The sequence below is a fragment of the Triticum aestivum genome, chromosome 3B (assembly GCF_018294505.1).
Source record: "Triticum aestivum cultivar Chinese Spring chromosome 3B, IWGSC CS RefSeq v2.1, whole genome shotgun sequence".
Lineage (NCBI taxonomy): Eukaryota > Viridiplantae > Streptophyta > Magnoliopsida > Poales > Poaceae > Triticum > Triticum aestivum.
This window is the reverse complement of record NC_057801.1, coordinates 627,020,228-627,026,777: the sequence shown is the minus strand read 5'-3', so window position 1 is coordinate 627,026,777 and position 6,550 is coordinate 627,020,228. Positions and strand designations below refer to the sequence as shown.

General features: G+C 45.7%; 1 long non-coding RNA gene across 4 annotated transcripts; it reads left to right on the top strand.

Moving 5' to 3' along the window:
• Nucleotides 1-2,341: 2,341 nt before the first annotated feature.
• LOC123071349 (uncharacterized) lies at nucleotides 2,342-6,119 on the top strand. Of its 4 annotated transcripts, none has more exons than XR_006434270.1 (3): nucleotides 2,342-2,716; nucleotides 3,753-5,748; nucleotides 5,899-6,119. It is a non-coding gene; the product is annotated as an uncharacterized lncRNA (long non-coding RNA). The 4 variants fall into 4 exon arrangements; XR_006434269.1 differs by having other exon boundaries at nucleotides 2,342-3,055; XR_006434268.1 differs by having other exon boundaries at nucleotides 2,342-3,060.
• The last annotated feature ends 431 nt before the right edge of the window (nucleotides 6,120-6,550 follow it).

The following is a 6,550-nucleotide window of genomic DNA, read 5'->3' as shown; positions in this document are numbered from 1 at the left end:
GGAGCTCAATATGCAACGTAACATAGCCAAGTAACGGTTTGCTACGAAGGGTGAAAAGGTTAGAGGCTGACATGGAAAATTGGGAGGCTTGAAGAACAAGTGATAGGTAGTGCAACAACGCGATAGAACGAAGCAACTAGCAATAGCAATGATAGTAGTGAGATCCAAGGTGACGGTCAGCTTGCCTGAAATCCCGCTAGGAAGAAGAACGAGTCCATGAAGAAGACGAACGGGAGTAGTCGAATGAATCCTCACAATCGCAACATTACCGAAACTAAGAAGCAACACCAGAAAGAAACAAACAACATAGTAAATGCACAAGCATAAACATGACATGATGCACAAACAAGTATGATGCATGTCCGGTTTAAAAAGGCATGGCATGGCAAAGTGCAACAAACAATACTACAAGTTAAGTGGAGCTCAATACGCAACGAGTTGCATATTGACGAAACACCACCTTCGAGTTATTTAGTTCGCTCTCGTTTAGGTACACAACAATGTTAAATGTTGTTAAACATGGCAAGAGGTGAAACATAAGTAAACTAACTATCTAGGCAAGTTTAAATGAGGCCAGAACAACAAACAACAATTCCGGAAAATCCCCATATGCATATTTTGAATTTGGTACTATTCTGCCTAAACCACATTTTAGAGTTGTTAAACACCAAAAGAAAGTGCACCATGTTATTCTAGGCATTTTCCACCCCATTTACATATAAAGTTTATTAAAATTGGAGCTACGGTTATTTAGTTATGAAATAAATCATTTTGACATGGCATTTAATCAAATTTAAACAAACAACATTTTAAACATTTCAAACATGGTTGAAAGTTGCACATTGTGAAACTAGATAAAATTCTAAGCATTTGACATATATAGTTTGTTTAGTATGGATGCATGCATATTTTAATATGAGCAATGCAAAACAATGGCAGTTCTGAAAATATGCAGGCACTGGATATGACAAAAGTCACAGACTGAAAAAAAATATAACCTCGGGCCGAATCTGAAACAGTGGCAGTGGCCGAGGAGGATTTCGCCCAAGTGGGGCGACTGGGACTCGAACCCCAGACCCCTCGGATGGTTAGTGGCCGCGCTAGCCACTAGGCTAGCTGTGTGTTTGTGATCAATGGGAAGTCGACAGAAACTTAAACATCTGCGCATCGCGACCAGGACCAAAACTCAATCATGCGCACGGGGACTCGCCGACGACGGGAGCCAGCAACAACCGCTGCTGTGGTTGCAGAGGACCGACGGGGGTGTGGAAACATGCCAGGGTGCCTGTGATCGAGCAACAACGTAAGGGTGTGGGTGCGGAAAGAAGCAGCTTCGGACGAGGTGCGCTAGCGCAGCAAGGTGTGCGGGGGTGCAGAAAACAAGGAAACGACTTGGCTCAAGACGGCCATGGCGATAGCACGGCAACAGTAGCTCGAACACGACGGGATCGGTGACTACATGCATGCAAAGAAGCGGTAAAGGAGGGGATTCGATGCGGCTCACCGAGGGGGTGCGGAAGGTGAGCTCGGATGGGCGCGAGGAGGCCGATCCGAGGCGTAGGGAGGAGCTGATCGGGCGATGGTGCTCGGACCATGAAGCAGAGGAAGCAGGGAGGCGACTGGGCGCTGGACTTGGCGATCCGGCTCGGGAAGGTCGCGCGAGAGGTCGCTCCAGAGGAAGAAGACGGCGCCGGCGACGGGAACGACGCCGGGCTTGAGCTTGGCTTGGCTCGACCGGCCATGGCGATGGCGACGATAGGGAGGCGCGTTGAGGAGGCTCCCGCCCAACTAACTCCAGGGATCGGTCAAGGAGGGTGATGGGGTGCAGGAAGACATGCCAGAGAGGGTCCTGGCGCAGGCCGGACGCGAGGACGACGACGGACGCTGGCGGTTTTCTTCTCTGGGTGCTCTTTATTCCTTGTCTCTTGAGGAAGAAGAAGAAACAGGGGAAGGAAAAGGGGGGCGGCGGCGAGAGGGAAACCCTAGGCGAGGCCCTGAGGCGCCTTTATAGGAGGGGAAGGCGAAGCCGTGGTTGCCCTCGTAGGCATGTGCTTCTGCCTCTCCTTCTTCTACACTATTATTAAACAAGAGAACATCGTCAGAACGGACGAAAACTCTGCCCATCCTCGCCCGCACCCGCATCTGTTCGGTAAAAAAAGGCAATTTATTTGGATCCTGGAAACTAACTAATCTCTATCTCAAGAGCGCTGCTATACACACGACGGTGTGCAGCCGATGTCTGGACAATGCTACTGATCTGACCGTACATGCATGTCACAAAGAGGAGGCCGACCGCTGGATCAAAGCATCGTCCAATGTTCGGCCAGTGGGTGTCGGCTGCTCAGTAGTTCCGCTATCTCAATTAGTGAGATTAGTATCCCATAATTTTCTCTCTTCCCTTACAACCACTTGCTGCTCCTCCTCTACGCCTCCACGAATGCGAGCACGGATCCCCGATGCTGCCCTCCGCTCCTCCTCTGCTGTCCCATGGGCATGACAGCAGACCGCCATCGCCGCTGTCCTGCGCTCCTCCTCTGCTATCCCATGGGCAGTATCGCAGATCACTGTCGCCGCCGCCCTCCGCTCCTCCTCTGCTGTCCCATGGGCACGACCGCAGATCGCCGTCGCCGCCGCCCGCTCCTCTTCTGCTACCCCACAGACACGAGCGAGGGTCTCAGTCACCATCGTCCGCTCCTCCTCTACTACCACCCGGACGGTGAGTACATGCCGCCGTCACCGCCTGCCGCCCTCCTCTGCTGCCCCATAGATGCGAGCGAGGGTCTCCTTCGCCACCGCCCGCCGCCACTTCACCAGGTTGCGGCGCCGCCCCACCGATGAGCCCACGTGTGGCCGCCAGCCGCCCTCCCGCCTCCGGCGTCCCTGGTACATCATCACAGCGACCAGGCTGCCCACCCGCTGAGCCTGCACGCGGTCGCCCATGGCCCTACAACCTCTGGCGTACCTGCTCCACCATCACAGCCACCAGGCCGCCTTTCCACTTTGGGCGTCCTGCTCCACCATCAAAGTGACGAGGCCTATACATGAGTTCTTGTTAGTACGGTGATTTCCTCCATCTCCTCTCCATGCTTCTCCCGTTCCCTCTTCATAAGCTACTGCGGTCGACATCGACGCAATACCACCTTTTAAATCCTATATGTTGATTCCTAATAGTAGAACTAATTCATAGTTTGACTGCTCTCATGAACGTTCGTGTCCATTAAACTAGATTTTGCAAACTTCTTGTTCTCTAGAAATTCTGAATTTGCCAATTGTCAGCGTGATGTTGAAACCTTTGAGTGGCGATTGTTTACAGGGTGACGGGAAGACCGTTTTTTAGTTGAGACGATTATTAGGTGTTCTCTGAAATTCCTCAGACGAGTTGCTTTCTGAAATCTGAGTAGCCGAGTCAATACTTATTTATGTGCCTTTACTTGATTTGCCTCCGTGTGTTTGGCCTTTTTCGTCAGGATCCCCGCCTGGAAAATTTGGAGTATTAATTCATAGGTGAATAGGAGTATAGGACGAACTGTTGAAAGTCGATTTGGATTATCCTTGGTCCATAACTTCTAATTATTCCGCTGTCACATCGCTGATATTCCAGTTATCCTTCCTTAAAAACTTTATTTGCAAATTTCTGACTTTTATGGTAGTGGTACAGTTTCAATTCTGACTATGATGAATTAACAATAAATGTTTTCCTGCTGATTCAATCAATTTTTTTGTTGATATCCTTGTGGTGTTTTTTCTGGTAGGGAGAGAAGGAGAAGAAAAGTGTTGGGTATAAGTGAGAAGGCCAAATAGAGTCATGCAGGAGAACATGCTGCAACGGAAGGCGGCTTCAGATGTAGCGGTGCACACCTCTTACTTCATACTGAGGTTAGTGTAAGACTGCTAGCCTAAGATGCAATCGAACTGGATATATCGGGGCTAGCTCTAGAAAGGATAATTTGGATTGACTGATGCCGCACACGCCTCTTCTCATCCTGTCACCAATTGCTTGGATGCCGCATCTGCCGCCAACATCCCAACCATCGCTATGACGCCGGCGTCACGCCAATGATTGAGTCCGCACGACGCCGTATCCTAGATCATCTGAGCAGCAGCTCGCCGCTGCCACGCCACCTTAGGCTTTTGATTCTGGTAATGCAAATTCCCCTCACCTTATTTGTTTTCAGTCATTGTTCCAATATTTGTGGTTATAAACCCAATCCTAGCTATCCTTGTTGGAGATCGTTTAGTGGTGTCCGATCGAAACCAAAATTAGATTTGATGTTGTTTCTGTAATTTTGATCATCTCAGCATAAGATAGAGAGAGATCAGTCACAAAAGATATACGAGTTACAGTAAATTAGATCATTTGCTGAACCGCAGGCTGCAAGTTTCTTTAATAGTGCTGCTGTTGTAAATAATCTATCAAGACTTGATGACAATATAATTATTTGTACTGGACTACTGAGCCATTTTTAGCAGCCGACAGTTACATGCCAAGCTTTAGAAAAGTTGCAAGCCTTAATGTCTCCATAGCATTCACTTGTCGTAATGTCTGCCTATAAGAAAGTTGGCATCAGGCCCTTTTGTTCAAAATCAGTTTTGTGATAGATTTTTGGACTTGCATCCATCAGTTAACATTAGGACTTTGTACTCTTTCACAAACAAGGAGCTGGTAAAATATTATTATGCTACTTTGCCTCATTTCATAAGTGTCACGTATGTTGGAATTATGTGCTTGTTCTGAGGTGATGAATCAGAATAGAAAAAAAAATCTGAAAATAAGTGATTGATCAAGTGATCATGGTTGTACTTGAAGGATAGCCATTGATGGAGCTATTTTTATTAAAGCTTGTTTTCACTTGGAATTATTTTTATAAATTCAATACTTTGTGGGCTTGCAATGGTTGATTCTCTATTCGTGATATTTATATAGACTGGATATGTTCCTTTATACTACAATGTACTTTAATTTGCTGACATTTCAAATGAGTTTGTAGGAATTGTCACTATGAATTGATAATGAAGCCGCAGACAACATGCATCCTTGGTGTTGTACAAGAACTGATTAGTGTATTATGACATACTCCCTCCGTAAAGAAATATAAGAGCTTTTAGATCACTAAAGTAGTGATCTAAACGCTCAGAAGGGAGTACTCAATAATTAGGTATCTTCACTATGCATATGATGCTAAATTACAGCGTTGCTTGAAACTCATTTAAATTTAGGCTGCAGACAACATGCATCCTTGATGTTGTACAAGAACTGATTAGTGTATTAAGACATGCTCCCTCTTTTTCCGTAAGAAAATATAAGAACGTTTATAGATCACTAAGGTAGTGCCTAAACGCTCTTAAGAGAGTACTAAATAATTAGGTGTCTTCACTATGCATATGATGCTAAATTACAGCGTTGCTTGAAACTCATTTAAATTTAGGTCGATTTGTAATATTTTTAGTGCTATCAGAGTATTTGTATATCCATATGAATTTGAGTATTTGTGCACGCATAGTGTACTGTTTGTGTATTTCCTCGAACATGTAGTGGGCAAGAGGGCAGCAGCATGCCTTGAGACTCCCCAGTCCAGTAGATGCTGCAGGAGGGAGACGTCAGCGGCGAGTGGAATCCGGGCTGGGGGGTAGAGGAGGATGAAGGGAAGGTGAAGGTGCCCAAGGAGGGAGAGCTAGCCTTGCTGGTGAGCTCCATTCTTGGAGATTACCTGGCCTTGCTGGGGCGATGTGGATGCCCCCTAACTAGAAGTAATCCTCTAGCATTCTCTCTCTTTATTACCCTCGAAAAATTTATCTTTACACTTTTAATTGTTAATGCGATCTTAGTTTTCTCTGAAATATATTTGCTATAACATGTATTTGAGCTAACATTTTTTTCTAATTGCTTCTTTTGATCAGAACCAACATGTAGCCGGAAAAGAGAAACTATATTCTATGAGCTAAATGATGAGGAAGAAGAGGATTAGGCCGACAGATCGGTGTCAAGGAGAACACTGAGCTATATATGGAGATGGTGTTTTACGCAACATAGGCGATGATCTCAATAGCTAAATGATGTTGAATTGTAGCCGGAGTAAATATCGTCAGAAATATATTTTGATTGATTCTACCTATTTATACGTTTTTTGGTCATTGTGATGATCTGATGTGCTCCATAGAGGTGTGAACATAGGTATTGGGCCAGTTCTTTTGGCCGATTCTCTCGCCCCCTCCCCAGTTTCTCTCAGAATGACCACTCTATATTTTCTTTACAATCCAATCGCCCAAGAAAACTGGTCGTATGGGCTCAGCAAGGGAGGAATGTTACGGCTATTAATTAAGATTCTTGATTTCTGAGTGCTGGTGCCGGATTTAATCTCAATATGCTTTAGGCAAGTCTGCTTTAAGTCCCATCAAGAATTAAATTCGCATAGTACGTTTGAATCTATGCTAAATCATTGCTCATGTAAGATTAAGTATCGCTGTATCTAAATGAAAATGTAATTCTAACACGACGTGCGTGCACGTGCATACTTACTAGTTTACCATGAGGGAAGAAAGAACGAGAGGA